Raw genomic sequence first — 15,742 nt, forward strand, 5'->3', positions numbered from 1 at the left:
CCCTGGTGGAACAGTGGTTGAGAGTCCGCCTGCCGATGCAGGGGACACAGGTTCGTGCCCCGGTCCGGGAAGATCCCACATGCCACGGAGCGGCTGGGCCCGTGAGCCATGGCCACTGAGCCTGCGCGTCCGGAGCCTGTGGTCCGCAACGGGAGAGGCCACAACAGTGAGAGGCCCGCGTACCAAAAAAAAAAAAAAAAAAAAAAAAAAAAGGCTCATAACCTCAGTGCCTCCCATTGGCCAAAGATAGAACAATTTGAACATCAAAAACATTAATGATTATCATGCACTAAAACACGTCAAATATGGAGACATCTATGACAACTCTAAAACAAAAGCCAACAAAACCAACTCAGTGCTCACCTTTGAGAGTCCTAGGGAAACACCTGATTTTTGAAAGGCGAAATATTGCCAATGAACTGTATATACACCTTGCCTTTCCTGTGCATTTTATACCTACACATAGTTGTTGAGGGAAGAATTCTTTTATAAAAGAATTTCCACTGATACATGCAGAAGCAATTAAAGAATTTGTACATCATTCTTTTGCAACCTTTTATGAAACGTAGCTCTAGGCAATGATCATTAGAGGCTGCAAAAAAAAAAGGGATGTGAAAAGCAGTTGGGAAATTCTATAATAGCTGCATCACAGTATCTCTGAATTTGCCTTTCCTCACTTGAAAAACGGAAACAATTCTATCCATATTAGACAATTACTGTGAGGAGCAAAAGGTCAATCGGGCAGATGATACATATAGTACTGAATAGGGATGAATAGTCTTATTTCATACCTGACCATCCTTTAAAGGAGATTCCCTTGATACAATCCAAACCACATGATTATAAGACAATAATATGGAAATATTAAATGGAAGGGAAATGTATAAGTTATCATTACGTATTCACTTCAGTGTCATTCCTCTGTGCTGGAATCATTTCTCAGATAATTTAGGAGAAAGGAAACCTGACTCCAGCATTTCCAGTGGGTGTGTGAAAGAAAACCATTGGTCCATTTCACATTATTTCATATCCTTTCCCATTCCACTTTTAATAATTATGTTAATTTCTTAAGAATAACATGTGTACTCAAACGAACTTATCTATGAAACAGAAACAGACTCACGGACAGAGAACACACTTGTGGTTGCCAAGGGGGAGATGGGGTGGTGAAGGGACGAATTGGGAGTTTGGAATTATCCGATGCAAACTATTATACATAGAATGGATAAACGACAAGGTCCTACTGTATAGCACAGGAAACTATATTCAATATCCTCTAATAAACCATAATGGAAAAGAAAGACCAAAGGAATATATATGCGTAAGTGAATCACTTTGCTGTACAGCAGAAATGGACACAACATTGTAAATCAACTATACTTCAATAATTAAAAAAAAAGAATAACATGTACTGTAACCCAGCAAGAATGGGCTTTGCAGAAGAACACTACAGTAAATCACTGGGGTTCAGGCACATCATAGGTTCTTGGCTAAATCGTTTCCCCCATGCTGGCCATTTTTTCGGATAAAACCTCTCAGATGTAGAGGCTAATGAGATACCATCTGGGAAAGCACTTTTGAGACCTTAGATGGGATGGAAGAAGCTATTATTTCTATGTAATTACTTTCCAATCTACACTTCAGATATTATCATACTCTGTGTTGAATGAATTCAATAGGCATAAGTCCTTGCATTACTTTGTACTTGAACAGCCATTTGTGAATAGTCTTTGGATGGTTGGAACTGAAAAGTTATATATTAGGGCAGGACCTCTGACCCAGAAAATCATAGGGGCTTATGTATTGTGAATGCATGCATTTTTCTCTCCCATGCATTTTCCACAACATTCCTGGAAGGTAGAGAATAACATATCTTTACATCATGTTGTAGCTGGAGAAACAGTAATGTACAGAGGTTAAGAAACTCGGCTGGGGGTCATCCTTCTCTTAAGAGGAAAAGCAGAGACTGACACCCTGTATGTCCAAGTGCAGACTGCATGATGCTCAGCCGCACATGACACCGTATTCAAATAAGTCTTGCTTTCCTGCTGATCTGTGTCACTTCTGAAATCTATCTTCACTTCCGATGCCAGGCTGATAATCCTGCTTGTATTTATGCAAGTTGTACTTCATTTTCCTATTCTGTGGAGACAAGTGAATGTTATTAGGTCATTAGTGTTTGAAAGTGAATTCCCAGACAACATAAGGAATACGCACGGTATAATAGAGGGACAGGTGTTATGCTGAGGATGAATAATTGAAGGAACAGGCTCCAAATGCAAGAAGGTCAAAACTTCCTGGATTCATTAATGCATATTGATAAATCAACCTGGGAAAAAGTCGTACTAAGTGAAATCCCCACCAGCAATATCAGACTTTGTAGGAGTCCCCATATGCACACCCACACTAGAAATTCTCAGTAGTTTATTGTTACACTTGAAAAACAGGAACATAGAAATTGTCTTATTGTCATCAAAATTAATTGGAAAGTAAGGTTATTTAAAAGTATCCCTAGTGTGCAGACTATTCTGCTAATCATCATTTGCATTAGTTATTAATACAAAAAGTTCCAGTGACCTCTGCAACCTACCAAACCATGAGTGACGGCCTTATAAGCCAGCAAGTTCTCCTAGGGCTACTGCCTGCATGAAGGCTCCAGGCTGTGTGTGTGTGTGTGTCTCTGTGTGTGTGTGTGTCTGTGTGTGTGTCCTCTGGGGGCTCCTATGGACAATGTATAACCCTAGAAAGAGACTGAGAATATCTCTTTGTGATATATGTTGAGTTCAAGTTTAGAGAGGAGCTGGATCTGCTCGTTCTGGAGTCTTTCGAAATGGCACAAGAGTTGGACCACAGCAAGCTTCTGAGCAGACAATAGTCTCGTTCCCCCAGATGGAAGGCAAGCCTGTCTGTGAACTCACCTGCTCAGGTCAGGGATGGATCCCTCCAGGACATAAGGTGTGGCAGTCTGCCTATATGTGCTTCTGAACACTGAAGTTGAGGGCTCCCATCTTGCAGCTGTCAGTTGCAGAGTCCTGAGAAGCTGCATCCTCTCAGCCACCCACCACAATAGGTTCAGTCATCTGCACGAGGAGCTCCGCACTCAGGGATAAAAATCCTTAAATTCTTAGCACATCTTTGACACGTCGTGCATCCACCTATTCATCTGTTCATACGTTTAACAGACATTAAGAAGAAACTCTGCACTAGCCCTTCAGTAAGTTTTAGGCTTCTCCTGAATGGAAGGAAACAAGGAAATAAAGTGTGGGAAAGCTGGTGTGGTAAATTCAGATGTTAAATCTAAGAAGAGACAGATCCTTCTCATTAAGATTTCAAGCTGCTCAAGTATCTTATAAATGGTGATTATAGAACATCATTGAATGCTGTGGACCTCTGTCCACATCTCTGGTTACTGACCTCTTTACATATATATTCTGCACTCTGCAACCAAAGATCTACAATGAACTCTTGATACTCAATTCACATCCCCCGACCTCCCCTCCAACTCAGTCTTCATCTCTCATCTAATGGGGACGTCCCTCCACTCCTCCACTGAAATTGATCTTGCCCAAGTCAACAACCACCTTTTTGTCACATTTATACATCATGAGTGTTGAAATGCATGGTCAAATGGAGACAGAGGTTTCCCTAGCCAGGATACAATTAAGTTGCTTGTCTACAGACAAGGATTACATTGCAAACTGATACTGTCAGTTACCTGAAATCTAGAATGGTAAAACACCTTCCATGGAGACCAAGTCAGATAATGGGGAAGTGTGTGCTATAGACAGTAGGCTTTCAAATGAAGTTGAAAATGTGCCCCACATGTCTCATACTTTTGCATCATTGAAAGGGATTTTACAAATAGGTCTACAGCAGGATAACCATGTTTATTAGGGTCGTCTCACTAGAGACTGTCTCACCTGTCTCTCTTTTTTTTTTCTCAAGGTATTTCCAATTATGGAATGAAATCATCTGAAATTGTAATGTTGTCTCACGTGTTGAGGCGCCGTATGGCCCAGCAGTTCCACTTCTAGTTACATACTGAAGAGAAATAAAAACACATCTATATAAAAACTCAGGGAAAAATATTCATAGTACCATTACTCATAACAGCCAAAAAGTGGAAACAACTCAAATGCCTATCAGTTGATAAATGCACAAGTAAAATTTGGCCTAGCCATACAACAAACTATTATTCAGCCATGAAATGAATGAAGCACTGATACATGTACAACATATATGATCCTTGATACCATTATGCTAAGTGAACAGAGTCAAATATAAAAGACCAAATAGTATATGATTCAATATATAGGGAATGTTCAAAATAGGCAAATCCATAGAGACAGACGGCAAATCAGTGCTTGCCAGGTACTAAATATGGGTATGGGGCTTCAGTGTTTTCAAGCATTATGCAAGTTTTGGGAACTACAGAAATGCCTAAAATTCAGTTATGGTGATGGTTGCGTGCATTTACTAAAAATCATCACACTGTACCCTTAAAATATGTGAACGTTATTGCCTGTAAATTTTACCCAAAGAAAGCTGTTTAAAATAAAAGAAATTAAAAATAAAAGTATAATATGATGTTGGCCTGGTCTTCTTTTGTACCACCATACCAAGCAAATTACATTCAGGACGGACGTAGTAAAGGATGGTGATAGGAGTTGGTTATAAGGATTGCAATCCTGATAATTCCCTACCTTCCTTCGTGAACCTGGATTTAGGAAGGGAGAACGAATGAGAAGCAAGGCCATGAAGGGGCTGAACGAAACAGAAGGAAATGTGGTTGTTAGTGCACACACAGACACACATGCACCCATACACTGACACACTCACACCATATATATTCATGCATCGACCAGGCTGCATTTTGAATCCTAGGACTCTCACCAGAGAGTGCAATGTGTGCTCAAAGAGGACACATTCAGCTCATGTGCAAATAGCCACATGAATCCTGAACTGTGCCCTTCAGCACAGTTAAATTCCATCCACACAGCCTTGACAATGGGGAATATAAGGAACACTGAATTCCAAATGACACGAGGTTGTGACACTCCATTATGTCACATCCATAGGATGGAATTCTAGTCAGGCAGCAAAAACAAGTTATAGTGATGACAAGAAGAGAGGATTTGTGGCCTATCAGATTAGTAGTGATTCACATTATTTCTAAAGTGTGCAGAAACAGGAATTTTCATATAGTATTGTTAGAAATATAAAATAGTAAGAGTTTGTTCAAATAAAATAGGTTTTTCATTGTTTTGAAAAAATACTTCAGGAACTTATAAAAATGCTTACTAAGATATCTGCATGTATATGAACAAGAATGTTAAGCACACTATAGTTTGTAACAGAAAACGTGGTAAAGGAACTATATTTACATCACTAGTACTGGAAAAGTGAATTCTGGAGCATCCATATGATGCAACAACAGGTCAATATAAAAAAATAAGTGAAATTTTATTGCCAAGTAACTGAAAATATTATCACAGAAATTCATTTACATGGAAATATGGTCACAATAAGTGCCAAGGTGGGTTACAATGATCATAAATGACAGGGATCCAGATTTGCTTATATAGGTGTATACCCCTTTTTCCAGAGGTCCTTAAAAAAAATCCTTCTGTTAAAATATAAAAAATAAAAATGGTCTTTCTGTGGAAATCACATAGAGCTTTCCATTCAGCATAGAAAGAAGCTGCACTTTCTGTCTAGATACCTCAGTATCCCTGTAGCCGGAGTGTGCCCCTTTTCCACCCAGACTTCCAGAAAGCTCTCTGGATTTAGGCCTTTCCCTCCCACCTTCTGGCTCAGCGATGTTCATGCTGCAGTTCAGTCCACTGTCACGAGGTGGCACCATGTTACCTCGATGGTCAAACTTCTCCACAAAGACTTTCATTCAAAGAGCAAAAAAATTCCATCCTCTTCCTCAAAACCCAGCCCATGAACCTATGTATAGAATGCTTCTAATTTTGTCTGAAAAACCTGTTCGGTGTAAAAGCAGAGGGTAAAAACATACACTCCGGGTCTTGAATACGAAGACGAAATAGCAGGTGGCAGTAGCGTGTTGGCAGTGGTCCGCTGTTGAAGGGCTTTGCAGGACTGGTGGGAGGTGGAAGAGAGAATGGGGCTCCAGAGCGGGGTCTTGGCGGCTGTGTCCAGTGTCATGGACAGGGTATGACAGACACGGAGTGGGACAAGTTCTGGCCAGACTCTACGGGCTGGGTGGGGCTGGAGGGTGAACACCCTACTCTCTGGGAGGGACCCCCCATCTGCAGTGTGGACACTTCAAACTACACTTAGGAGGGAAGGAGATACCTCAATGAACTCGATGTTCTTTTCGGGTCAACAGCAGATGGGAGTGCTCTAGTAATACATATAAATTTCACAAACATAATTAGTGTCTTAGTAAACAAAACATCCCAAGATCTTCTTATTCTTGGCGTCATGCGCTCATTTTCTTTGTAAAAGAAAAATGGAGGTGGAAGCCACCTGCTGGCCAGATCCAGGATTGCTGCTCTGAGGCTCTGGCCAGGGAGCTTGGCAAAGGAGAGTGAGGACGAAGTTTGGGCTCTGGGTTAATGGTTTTAGCCAGTGTTTTCCGGAATTGTTCACTTGCTGGTGGCAATTTCTCTGTATCTACCATTTTTCTGCCATATCTAAATCTGAGATAGGAATCAAGCTCTGGTCTGATATGAAGATAAAGCTTGTGACGTGGAGTGTACAAGCCATAGGACATATAGAAACACACACACACACATACACACAGTGTCAATTCAACTTTAAAATCTACTTTGTTCTTCCATAAAATTGAATGTAATGAATGTTCATAACGTGAAGAATGTATGTGCACACGTATGTGCACTATCATCTTCATCGTCAAGAGGGATTTTTGGGTGAGCACCCATGGGGCCACAATGTCAGGGGAGTGTAAGAGGCTCACTTCTCAAGCCTTGGAAGCCCATTTTCTCAAAGGGAGGCTGCTCTGTGTCCTCTTCTTAGGGCAAGGGATGTAACTTCATTTGAATCCTGCCACTTATCTGAAGAGGTGCTGCCAGTTCTATGAGCCTCAGCTTCGTTGTCTGTGAAATGGGACTCAGGATCCTTTTGTCCCACAGCCATCCCAAGGAGAAACTGAGAAAACCTGCCCGAAGTATATGGCATACTGTGGGACTTCAAGGGCTCTTTAAAAGTCAAGACTCAGTAGCAGGGGCTGGCTCAGCCTTAGGGCTAAGGCAGGCACTGTGGAAATGCGTGTTTCATTCTTTCTCCTAATGAGAATATACATATCTTTATGAAGGAAGCAAATCTCTCTCTGGTATGCCTTGAGTTCAAAGTTTTAAAGACAGGTTTTGCCGTTCTACATGCACTCATTTGTGTGTTAGAACGCCTGTGCATAATACTCATACATATAATTCCATGCACTTTTACCAGCTATGCAGGTGTTCTAACAATCACCACAAACAAGATCAAAAACTGTTTCATCACCACACGTTTCCCTCATGTTTGCCTTTATAGCCACACCCACCTTCTTCCTGATCCCACATCCCTAAACTCTGTCAAACACTATTATAATTTCCTAAATGTCATAGAAATGGAATCCTATAGTACATTACCTGTAGGAATGGATTTCTTTCACTCAGCATAACTCTCCTGAGATCCATCCAAGTTGTAAAGTGGGTCTATCGTCTGTTCCTTTTTATTGCTGAATAGGATTCCATGTTGTGAATGTACCACACTTTGTTCAGCCATTCCCCCATTGAAAGACATCTGGGCTATTTCCACTTTTTAAGTATTGTGAGTAAAACCGTGATGAACTTCATGTAAAGGTTTTTGTGTAAACATAAATTTTCATTGCTCTGGGCAAATTGCCCAGAGTGCAACTGCTGTATCGTACGGTAATTGCATGTATCGTTTGGAAAAACCTGCCAAATTGATTTCCAGATGGCCTGTACCATTTTGCATTCCCTTTGGCAATGTGTGAGTGACTCAGTTTATCCAGTGTTGCCTGCATTTGGTTTTGCCACTGTTTTTTTCAGCCATTCGGATAGGTGGGTTTAACATTTCTTTGTACTTTTAATTTGCATTTGCATGAGGGCTAAAGATGTTGAATAGCTTTTCCTAAGCCTATTTGCCCTCTGGTCATGTCTTTCATCGATTTTATAATTGGATTAAGAGGCAAGAAGTTACCTCTAGAGAGCTGCCCTGGCTCTGGCTAACAGGCAGAGTAAGAGAATGTGAGGCCCCTCGAGACTCACTTTTCTTGACAGGGAGGGCAGAAGTGGGGCTGAAGCTATTAAATGTTCCTCAAATTAGGACTGAACTTGGATATGGAACAGGATTAAGAGGTGGGGGCATCTCTGGGTCCATCTGTGGAGATCTGGATAGGTCAGAAAAAGAAGGGGGATATGGGGGAGAGGAAGAACAGTGGAAGGAGGGAGATAAAGGGGGATGCCTTCTAAATGATGCTGGATTCATCACTCTCAGCCTGCTCAATGGAGTGCACAAAACTATTGTGCTAGACATGTGGTTTTCAACTCTGGATATCCATTAGGATCCCCTCTAATGCTCAGATTCAACCAACTGAATCCGAGCCTCTAGGGATAAGCTCAGACATCAGTATCTTCAAGGTTCACCTCAGTTGATTCTAATCAGATGTCAAAATTGAAAACCTTATCTGATGGTGTATTAGTTTGCTATGGCTGCCATAACAAGATACCACAGGCTGAGTAGCTTAAACAACACAAATTTATTTCTCACATTTTAAAGTATGGAAGTCCAAGATCCAGGTGTCCACAGGTTTGGTTTCTTGAGACTCTCTTCTTGTCTTGCAAATGGCCTCCTTCTTAGTCCTTCTTCACATGGTTGTCCCTCTGTGCATACACACCCTGGTATCTCTTTATGTGTCCTAAACTCTTATAAGGAAACCAATCATATTGGATTAGTGTCTACCCTAATGGCCTCATTTTAATTTAATCACCTCTTTAAAGGCCCTATCTTCAAACACAGCCACATTCTGAGGTACTGGTGGTTAAAGCTTCAACATATGAATTTGAGTAGGACACAGTTCAGTCCACAACAGATGGTATGAGAAATACCTTGGTCTGAGAAATTCGTCTCCCTTTTAGCTACCTTCCTGGAACTACTATACAACACTTCTGCCATCACCTCATTAGGTAGGAGTTGGTCATGTGACCATGCTTGCCTGCAAAGCAGGCTATAAATATGTTCTTTTACTGGAAACATTACTGTACCAAATAAATGTGGGATTCTTTTATTAAGAAAGAAGGAGAATTGGTATAGAACATATGCTACACTTTCATACCCAAGGCAGCTAGAAGCACTACCTCAATTATCATGTCCTTTCTACCCAGTTTTCCAACCACAGTTTTCATGGGTTCAAACAATACTGGTGCTTCAGAGACACCTGAGGTCCCTCTCCCATCCGCCCAAATCCCATGTCCAAGACTATCCCTGAGTCCTCACAACTTAGCATGCTTAATCTACGTCATTCACTCACTCATTCATTCATTCAACAAATATTTATTGGTTACCAATGATATGTGAAGCACTGTAATAGGCACTGAAGATAAATCAGAGAACCTGACAGACAGGGTCATGGTTCTCATGGAGCTCACATTCTACAGGGGTTGATTCACTCAAGATTTAAAAGCCATTAAGAAAATAATATGGGAAAATGTGACAGAGAATGACTAGGGTGGGGAAGGTAAGGAAGGATTTTCTGAAAGCGTAACTTAGATTTAATATTCAAATAACAAGAAGTACACAGTCAGCAGTGGGAAGATATTGGAGCTGAGCCCTCGAGGCAGAGGGAAGAGCAAGACGAAAGGCCCTAAGATATGGGCAAGCTTGCCAGTTTTAGGGAACAGCTTGTATGCCAGTGTGTATTGGGAGGACAACGTTAGAAAATGAGGTGAGAATGGTAGGAGGGGCCCAATAACAGAAGGTCCTGTGGGCCATGGTAAGGACTCTGGCTTTTGATCTTATTATGATGGAGCCATTGGGTGCTTTCTGAAAGGAAGGGAAATTATTTTTATAATCTAATTTATTAAAGCTCATTCTAAATGTTCCTTGTAGGACAGAGTGAAGTAGAGCAACTGTAAGATCAAGACACAAGATTAGGAGGCTACGACACACATGAGAGTGAGAGGTTACAGTCTCGTAGACCACAGTCGTAGCAATGGAAGGGGTGAGATGGGGTTTGAAATGGCATGTATCTTGGAAGTACTGAACTTGTTGATGAAGTCCACGTTTGTGGTAAGGGATAGAGAGGAAGTAAGTGTGTCTCTTGGAATATGGATTTTGGCAGCTGGGTTAGGGTGGTTTTCTTCGATGGGGAAATGAATGGAGGACCAGCTTCGGTGCAATGCCAGGAAACTGACAGTTCTGTTTTGACCATGTCGTTTGCGGAGCCTATGAAAAATCTGGGTGGGGAGCATGTGGGTGGATGTATAAGTCAGGAGATCCTGAGAATATTCTTGGCTGTGGCAAAAACAAAAAAAACAAAAAACAAACAAAATAAAACAAAAGAACAAGCATGCAAGAAAACAAACGAAAAACCCAACTGTACAGTTCAATCTGAAAATACAGGTTGATTCCACATATGAGCATGATGCAGGTCTAGATTCTGGAAGGGATACAACGACATATTAAAAACCTACTTCACTGAGTTATAATTTACGTTCAACAGAATGCATCCATCATTTTTTTTTTTCGCTGTTCTGCACGGCTTGCAGGATCCTATTTCCCCAACTGGGGATCGAACATGGGCCCCTTGCAGTGAGAGCACCGAGTCCTATCAACTGGACTTAGCTATAAGGCTAAGGCTCTGGCCTGCCAGGGGCTACTAACTGTCAGAGAAGGAACATGTATGTCTGGAATATAACTATCATTCACCCACCTATTTATTCATTCATGCATCTAGTGCATGTCAAGCTCTGTGCTAAGAAGGGAAGATAGGACCATGAAAAAATTCAGACAATGTCTCTGCCTTCCTGAAGATTAGGAGGCGAAATAGAGAACTGCAAGTGGCTCTCGTTGCTAAATAGTAAGGGAGGTATTTGGTGAGATAATTGGGCCCCCAAAAGGCCTAACCCCAGTGCACAGATGCAGCTCTTCCCCTTCTGCATGTCTCATGGACAATGCTGTGGCATGACCTAGAATATAGAGCTGTTAGAATAGAATGAGCCTGAACATTCTGTGCATAAATGGCTGAGGAAACAGCTTTCCAAACCTTCCACCCAGCAAACAGCCCTGATGATGTGCAGAAGTAGATCTCAATTTCATTTAATTCTCACAGTTGGAGTTGTATGACTAATTATTTTGTCTCTGTGTCTAATTAATAAGCTGAGGTTAAGAAGGGTCAAGTATCTTGGAAGAAAACAGCAGATCTACTGATAATAGGAAAGTGTTAGATTTTAAGCTGTGAGCTCTTAACTAGTGTGGATGACTAGTTCCCATCCTTTAGGTCCAGGCTGAGGTAGTAGCAATGCAAGTTTCCCAGTCAAAGGCCTGGGATTCATTGGCCATTAGATAATTGTAGGAACTGGAGAAGCTACAGGAAAATGAAAGCCTAACATGCCATCCTCCTGCCTGCTCCGCATCATTGCTCCTGCCTCTGCTCTCTTGTTTTCTATGGTAACGTCATCTTAACATTAGGTTTTGTTATTGACTGAAGTGTGTTCTTCCAAAATTCATATCCTGAAGCCCTAATTACCAGTGCCTCAGAACGTGACTGGATTTGGAGATAGGGCCTTTAAAAGGGGATTAAGTTAATTTAAGGCTGTTAGGGGATACCTTAATCCCATCTGACTGGTGTGCTTATAAGAAGAGGAGTTTAGGACACACAGAGAGACAGCAGAAGTGTGTATACACAGAGGGACAACCACGTGAAAAAGAAGCAAGAAGATGGCCATCTTCAAGCCAAGGAGAGAGGCCTTAGAAGAAATCACCCTGCTCACACCTTGATCTTGTACTTCCAGCCTCCAGAACTGTGAGAAACAAATTTCTGTTGTTAAGCCACTTATCTGTGGTATTTTTGTGTGGCAGTCTGAACAGTCTAATACAGGCATTATGAACGTGTTTCAGTAGGTTATGAAGCAGGTAGAGTAGACTGTCAGAAAGGATGAAAATAAAGTGATGGTAAAAAATACCAATGATCAGTAAAACTGAAAGGAACGTGGTTAATTTGTATTACTATCAGGCAAAATAGACATCAAGCAATTGCAACAAAGAAGGTTGCTATCAAACCATAAAAGAAAATGTATTAAGATTACAAATTCTGAACTTACATTCACCTAATAACATATCTTCAAAACAATATAGCAGTAAGTAACAAAGTTACAAGTAACAGAAAGTAAAATCCACTTTTGTGTATACCATAAGGAAATATACTTGCTTATATAACTGAGAGCCCAGAGGTAGAGGAGACTTTAGGTTAGTTGATCCAGTGGCTCCAAGATATAAAGACTCAGGCCCAATCTTGAACCAATGACTGTGGCTAGGGACATAGGATTATTGCGTGAGATCTAGAGTAACTCTGGTCTCACCCTTGGAACTAGCAGTCAAATTCCCCCCCAACATGAGACTGTATGAGGGAGGACATGCACTAATGAAAATCTGAGACTAGTTAGGAAGATGAGGAATGTATATTGCATAGGTAAACAAAAATGTCACCTTCAGGCCCCATTTGAAAGCACAATTATCAATATAAGCATAATACCCACAGTACTCAAGCTCAAATGGTTTTCAACTACTATGTCTTTCCAGGTAACAAATACTTCTACTCAGGAAATACCTACATTGAATTAGTGAATGGGTAGTTACAAAGCACTAGAGCTCTCATCCTTGCAGTAAGTTTAGGAAGAACCACAAAGGCATCCATGGTAGCGTAATTAAATCTTATTTTCTTTCTCAAATTTTTGGCAAAGCTTTTTCTTTACTACCGTAACTTGATATTATTGTGTCAGGATACTTTGACTAGAAGGGAATGGATTCTTTATAGTTACAACTTTATCAAGTATTACCATTCTGTAAACATACAACACAGAGTTCATAAAGATATGAAAGATGAGAAGCAAGAAAATTGTCAACATTTATGATCAGCAACAATTTTCTTTAAATAGCACCATTAAATTTCAATATGGAATATCTTTAAACGCTTCAAGCTGGGCTTCCCTGGTGGCGCAGTGGTTGAGATTCCACCTGCCGGTGCAGGGGCACGGGATCGTGCCGCAGTCCAGGAAGATCCCACATGTCACGGAGCGGCTGGGTCCGTCAGTCATGGCCGCTGAGCCTGCGCATCCGAAGCCTGTGCTCCGCAACGGGAGAGGCCACAACAGTGAGAGGTCCACGTACCGCAAAAAAAAAAAAAAAAAAAGCTTCAAGCTTTTAGAAGAAATTCACTCTTATAAAAATGTAATAACATTAAAGAACATCTTCTGTTAGTGTACATATTTGTAAATATGTAAAAAGGAATATTCCTCTGGGAACACTAGCCCAAGAACCACCACAGCCCTGCCTCCTGGCATACCAGGACCCAGCCCATACACCAACAGCCTGGCACCAGCTCTGGGACACATTGGGCCCCTCAACCAGCTGCTCCTGGATCTGGCCCCACTCACCAGTGGGATGAAGCCAGCCTTGGGACACGCCAGACCCCATACCCAGCTATGTCAGGAACTGGCCCCACACACCAACAAACTGATACTAGCTTCAGGACTCCGAGGCCCAGCACTCAGAGACCCAGGAACCTGGCTGTTCCCACCAGCGAGACAACACTAGCTCCAGGACTCTCTGGGCCACAGCCCCAACCACCAGCAGGCCAACCCCAGTTCCAAGACACCTTGGTCCCCACAGCCAACTGCCCTGGGATCCAGCCCCACTCAACAGTGGGCCAACACTAGCTTTTGGACACCCCCAAACCCGGCAGCCAGCCATGTGGAACTGGCCCTGCCCACCAGCAGGCTGACACTACATACAGGACCTCTAGCCCCACCACCACACACTGCAGAGCCTAGAACCACCCACCAATGGGCCAGCGCTAATCCCGGGACTTCTTGAGGCACTGCAGCCAGTAGCCTCATGAAACAGCCTCACTCGCCAGTGGTCACCAGCCACTGCACAAGGCAGGGCCTGGCAACCCACTGGAACAGGGGCCAGCCACACCTACCACACCATGCACAGTAGTGTGCCGTTCACAACAGAAGGACACACGCAGCCCTAACAGGGGGCACCCTTAGAGCATATAGCTCTGGTGACCAGAGGGGAGAGCTCAGCTGGGACACACAGGACGTCTCCTACAAAAAGCCACTTCTCTACGGTTGGGAAATATAGCCAACCTACCAGATACAGAGAAATAAAATAGAAAATTGGACAAAATGAGGCAACAGAGGAATCTATTCCAAACAGAGGAACACAATAAAACCCCAGAAGAAGAACCAAGTGAAGTGCAGATAAGAGATCTACCTGATAAAGAGTTCAGGGTAATGATCATAAAGATGTTCAAAAAACTCAGGAGAAGATTGGATGAAGAGAGTGAGAAGTTTTTAACAAAGATTTCAACAATATGAGGAAGAACCACACAGAGAAGAACACTATCGGAAATGAAAAATACACTACATGGAATCAACAGTAAATGAAATGATGCAGAGGAATGGACGAGCAAGCTGGAAGATGGAGTAGTAGAAATAACTGAAGCAGAATAGAAGAAAGAAAAAAGAGAAAAAGAAATAGGGCAGTTTAAGAGACCTCTGGGACAACAGCAAGTGTACTAACATTTGCATTATAGGGGTCTGAGAAGGAGAAGAGAAAGAGAAAGAGAAAGGGGCAGAGAACATATGTGAAGACACGATAGCTGAAAACATCCCTAACCTGGGAAAGGAAAGAGATATCCAGGTTTAGTAAGCACAGAGAGTCCCAAACAGGGTCAAGCCAAAGGAGACCACACCAAGACACACTGGAGTTAGAATGGCAAAAATTAAAGATAAAGAGAGAATATTAAAAGCAGCGAGGGAAAAGCAACAAATACCATACAGGGGAACTCCCATAAGGCTATCAGGGCAACTGGAATGAATCCAGCTGGATCACGGTGTATGATCCTGTTTAATGTAGCGTTGGATTCGGTTTGCTAATATGTGGTTGAGGATTTTTGCATCTATATTCTTCACAGACATTGGCCTGTAATTATCTTTCTTGGTAGTGTCTTTGTCTGCTTCTGGTATCAGGGTGATGGTGGCTTCATAGAATGAATTTGGGACTGTTCCCTCCTCTTCAACCTTTTGGGAGAGTTTGAGAAGTATAGGTATAAGTTCTATGTATGTTTGGTACAATTCACTGGTGAAGCTGTCTGGTACTGGACTTTTGTTTGCAGGGAGGTTTTTTTGTTTTGTTTTAATTACAGATTCTATTTCACTTCTAGTGATTGGTCTGTTCACATTATCTGTTTCTTCTTGACTCAAATTTGGCAGGCTGTTTATTTCTAGGAACTTGTCCATTTCTTCTTGGTTGTCTAATTTTCTGGCATATAACTGTTCATAATATTCTCTTATGTGTTTTGGTTTTTGTGAGTTTATTTTTTTTTGTATTTTTCTGGTATTAGTTGTTGCTTCTGTTTCATTTCTTATTTTGTTTATTTGGGCCCTTTCTCTTTTTTTCTTGGTGAGCCTGGCTAGAAGTTTGTCGATTTTGTTTGCCTTTTCAAAAATCTAGCCCTTGGTTT

This window comes from Mesoplodon bidens, assembly GCF_964165515.1.
Source record: "Mesoplodon bidens genome assembly, chromosome: X".
Classification (NCBI taxonomy): domain Eukaryota; kingdom Metazoa; phylum Chordata; class Mammalia; order Artiodactyla; family Ziphiidae; genus Mesoplodon; species Mesoplodon bidens.